Here is a 5,167-nt window from a genome sequence, read left to right as displayed (position 1 = left end):
ATTCAAACAGTTTGATTCTTTCGTTTGGCTTGGAGTTCATCTGTATTATATTCCAAATTTGCATGCGATTCAATTTTTCAGTTGTTCCTTTGGGTGGATTGAAGGGAAAGGGTAGAATCCAATTCCAGGAAAGAAGAGGCAAATTTAATTGCATGACTAAAATCATCTTTAGCTTGCTGTTTTCCGTATGTAATAAATAAAGCAAATGGAGCATTGAATGGAAACAAAAAAAGTGCATAAGTTAAACTATAGTATCTACCCAACTTAATAGTAATGTAGTGTTGCATACTATCTCCTCTATTATTTTTAGAAAATAAAAGTCAGAAGATTTGAACACATTTTATGAATTAACAATTGCACTATGAGCAGATGGAACAAAACTGAAATCCCAGTAAATAAAATGCTGGTATTGATTATTTGATTACACTAAACCAACATTCAAATTGCAAATAAAACTATACATTTCATTGCATATGTGTTGTTCTAAATACTATTCATAAAACGTTTTTTTCGAACAAAACACTCATAAATTGTTATACTGCAACATAACATCTCAAATGTTTGTACATAAATAATACCTAATCATTTAGCTGAGGGTGAATTATGAGTGACAAATATGTTAATTCCCGAAGCATCTTCCATGCTCTTTATACGTGTAAGCAAAAATTGCTCCTTTGATTGAAGTGGCGAACTACATTGCTTACAGGCAAACTAAAGACACCTTTTCGTTGTACTTTAGAATTTATTGTTTGTATCACGAACCTAAATCGTTATAGAAATAGTATGTGTTCAGTTTATGAAATAGTGGTAGTATCATTGTTTAGTTTAAGAAATAGTCAATGTTCAGTTTAATAAATAGTTAGTGTTCAATTTAAGAAATAGTTAGTGTTTCGTTTAAGAAACAGTGGCAGCACCGTCTTCAATTTAAGAAATAATTGGTGTTTAGTTTAAGAAATAGTTAATATTTCATTTAAGAAATAGTGATAGTACCGGTGTTCATTTAAGAAATAGTCAGTGTTCTGTTCAGTTTAAGAAATAGTCGGTGTTCAGTTTAAGAAATAATGACAGTACCGTCTTCAGTTTAAGAAATAATTGGTGTTTAGTTTAAGAAATAGTTAATATTTCATTTAAGAAATAGTGATAGTACCGGTGTTCATTTAAGAAATAGTTAGTGTTCTGTTTAAGAAATAGTATGTGTTTATTTAAGAAATAGTTAATATTTCGTTTAAGAAATAGTGATAGTACCAGTGTTCATTTAAGAAATATTCAGTATTTATTAAGAAATAGTTTGTGTTTATTTAAGAAATAGTCAGTGTTCAATTTATGAAATAGTCAGCGTTCAGTTTAATAAATAGTCAGCTTTCAGTTTAAGAAAGAATGATAGTACTCATATTCAATTCGAGAAATAGGTAGTGTTTAGTTTAATAAATAATGCTATTACCAATGTTCATTTGAATACATATTCAACATTCAATTGTATAAATAATTCACATTTGTAAGTTTACAACTCCTCCCTTTAAAAACCTGCCAACTTTCTCTGCATGCCCAATCTCTCTCCCGCTCAACCCTAAAGAAACCCAAAAGTTGGATTTTTATACTCTCTACATGTTTGCTTAAAGAGAAGCTGAAGGGAGACAAAAAAAATAGCAATTTTGGATCTACAAAAGCCATGTTCATCAAGTCATTGGCCTTCTTTTGATCTTCTTGGGCATCTCCGACTTATATGACAATGTCCCATCTGCATATCCTCCAAGTTCCTGCTTGGTCAATGATCCATTGGAATCTTTACAAAGAGCAATGAACATGTCTACACAAAGCACGGGGTTGCAATCAACAATAGAATTACAGTAGTCTTAAAGTTTTCAATTATAATCACCACATTTATTTTGAGATAGAGAGTACAGATTACATACTAAGCCTAGGACTTTAACAATGGCAAGTTCTTGTATTGGGAATATATATCTAGAACACAATAATGAATCCGAAACTCAAGAATGTGAAGCGAAATCAAGACAAGGTAATGGCAATCAAGCCAAAGCCAAGACCAGATAATCATCTCACTCTAGAATGGAATCCTCATACTACACTTTAACTGCAGCATAAATAAGCCACATGTAGAAGAAAATCCATTTAAACAACAGAAAAAAGAGGAATGGCAATGGAATGAAAGTTTAGATGTGAAAAGTACCCACCACATATGCGCTGGGTGGATGTCAAAAGAGAACCAGTTTTCAGCTTGCTCATTGTCAGTGACTTCTTCCTCACTTTTCCTAATATCGAATAAAGTTCAAGACATATAGTCAGCAGAAGATCAGAGTTCACTGGGTGTTTCAATTGCTTTGCAAAAAATATACCTAATGAAGATGATGCAATTAAACACAAAAAAAAATTAAATACAAAAAATCAATCACCCCTCTCCTCTCACTGAAAATCTGGTCGTCTCCTCCGCGAACCCCAATTCCACCACAGCCACAGCACATTGGCATCTGAAAGAGACACACTCACCAAAAGGGGCCTGCCTTTCTTTCAAGTGGAAGCGGGAAACGTCGGTGAGAATGGAGTAAACAAATAGCTTGACTGCGAGAGATCCACAACATACTGCAAATTCGAATCCTTCTCTCCTGCCATCGATCCTCCAGAGGGTCCTAATTTCTTCTTCCGCTGCTTTCCTGAGGGAGAAGTGAGCAAGAAGCGGAAGGCCTCCTCTTCCTCCACGACTTCTGCCGCCGTTGCTTTTCCAACGGTGAACATTAATGGTGTTTGAGGGATGATGAATTTTAGTAACTGCAACTTTGGCTAACGGGCCTGGGTTAGGCTCCGTTAGGGGCAATTTTGGAATATTAATTGTTATGCGGTTTGGGCTTTTTGTTGAGCCCGTGTGTTTTAGTTTTTGTAGGGCCTGAGATAAAAGTTTTGTGTCCTTATGATTAAAATTTAAGCCATTTTTATTAAATAATAGTTTAGGGTGGTTTTTCATTAAAAAAAAGTTAGCCCAAGCCTTTTTCATTAAAGCTCCCTTTTTTTTAATGTAGCCAAAAGACATTACGCAAAATATGAAATACAATTCCGATAGAAGTTCGCACAAAATTATAACATCTTAAACACAAAAACTTGTAAATCATTATAGAAACGGAGTTTGGATTACACGAATACAATTCCTAGCGGAAGTTGGATTACATGAAATCAGTTCACAGCAGCATCAATGAATGCTCCACCAGGATGATGCAACGCCAAAGATCCATGGCATCCCAAAAGCTTGGCATTGACACCATCAGGTACAATACGACCCTCAGACTTCAACCTCACATAGTCAACTCTGCTGAACTTAGTGAATCCCCATTTCCTGCTCTCAATGATCCTTTGGCGGCCGGGAAACTTGAACTTGGCATGGCGTGGCTCTTGGCGTGGCTCTTGTTGCTTTCCTTACAATGAACAGAGAGCAGCACCTGCCCAATATCAACCTTAGCGCACGTCCTGAGCGGCTTCCGGAAAGCTCTGCGCATACTTGTCTGAAGCCTATCGGCTCCGGCGCACGAAAGCATCTTGTTGATTCGGAGGACATGGAAGGGGTGAACCCTAACCCTCAGGTGGAACGTATCTTTTCCGACGAAATTGGTCATGCACTTGTTGCAGGCGATTCGTGCCGCCTCGAGAGCCTAGCTCGAAACGTTTTCCTTCTTCCACGAGACGAGGATGCAGAAGGGGAACTCGTCAACGCCCTTCTTCTTCATGCCGAAGTCGTAGATTCGGATCTTCGGGTCGGGCACACCGCGGCAGAAGCGGGATTTCAGGTAGGGTTCGTTCTTGATTTGGCGGCAGCATCTGGTGGCTCTTCTCCCCATGGCGGCTGGTTTTCAAAACCCTAGATTTTTTGGAGGGGACAAAAGAGTGAGCTGGTCCAACCATATCATTTAATTTAGAGAGTCATAATAAAAAGGGAACTTTAACGAAAAGCACCCGATACTGTTCACTTTAACGAAAAACCACATTTTTACACTAAAAAGTCAATTCTGGTACTATTCACTTTACTTTTTATTTTGTCCTTATCATTCAAACTCAAAGTTTTCAAGCCATTTTCATTAGTTTTCCTTAATAAATACTCATAGAAATGAAGTTTTTTATTTTTAAAAAAAAAAAAGTTTTTTTTTTTTGAGTAATCGATATTATTTACACTAAATGGGAGCGGGGTGGGCTTACTCTCACGATAGACTAGCAATAATATGGTTCAAATTCGCCTTTGACGAGAATCGAACCTAAGACCTCTCACTTGCAAGTGAAGAGGAATATCACTAGATCGTAGTACTAAGTGGCTAAAAAAAAAGTTATTTCAAAATAGCAAATTAAATCTAGGAGCCTTTAAGAGTTTTTTTTTTTTTTTTTTTTGCTCCTTGCTAAAAATTATTGTGTTAATTCAGTAGGCCACCACTAATACAGAAAACAGCTTACGCGAGGAAAACAAGTTTGTCGCGTAAAGCAAAGTTTTGTCGTGTCAAAATTGGCCAAACAAAGGTCGACAAGTAAACAATTGCGTGACAAAGACAACAAATATGGTCATGCAATGAAGAGTTTTTGCGCGACAAAGAATTGTGACAAAGCCGCTTGTTGCACTAAAGTTCAAGGGACAAAGTATGTCATTGCGTCTAGTTTAAGGTTATGATAGAAGTGAATGATGGCATGAGAAGCCAAACAACTAGAGGGCGTGTAATATCTGGGTCATCTGATCACCCTAGGCTGAAACTGTCGCTACAGGTCCTCAACTTGCATGTCAATGTTTCTATTAAATATATATATATATGTATTATCAGCTCAAAAATAACACTTCTACTACACTGGTCCTTCAGGATTTCCCTGTAATTCTGCATGTCGCTGGACGTCAGACTGTCGCTGCTGTTAACGCTTATGAATATCTCATCGATGAACTTCATAAAGTTTTGGTCCGCTACATCAATATTATAGCTACACTGTTATACAAAAAATAATTAAAAATAATCATTATAATATAGTATTTAACAATAATTATTATTATTTTACTAAATTCATACTTACTAATAAGTCATCCAGCATAGACTTCTTCAGGTCCTTGGGCACATTTTTCCTAGATGACCACTTCATAAAACAGATGGTCCACACTATTAACCCAACGTCATGCATAAGCTATGCACTTGTT

General features: G+C 36.4%; 1 pseudogene; it reads right to left on the bottom strand.

Moving 5' to 3' along the window:
* Positions 1-3,121: 3,121 nt before the first annotated feature.
* On the bottom strand, positions 3,122-3,861 carry LOC103441545 (large ribosomal subunit protein uL16y-like; annotated as a pseudogene).
* Between the last annotated feature and the right edge of the window lie 1,306 nt (positions 3,862-5,167).

The sequence above is a fragment of the Malus domestica genome, chromosome 03, assembly GCF_042453785.1.
Source record: "Malus domestica chromosome 03, GDT2T_hap1".
NCBI lineage: Eukaryota > Viridiplantae > Streptophyta > Magnoliopsida > Rosales > Rosaceae > Malus > Malus domestica.
Note: the sequence above shows the minus strand (reverse complement) of the source record. Positions and strands in the feature narration are given on the sequence as shown.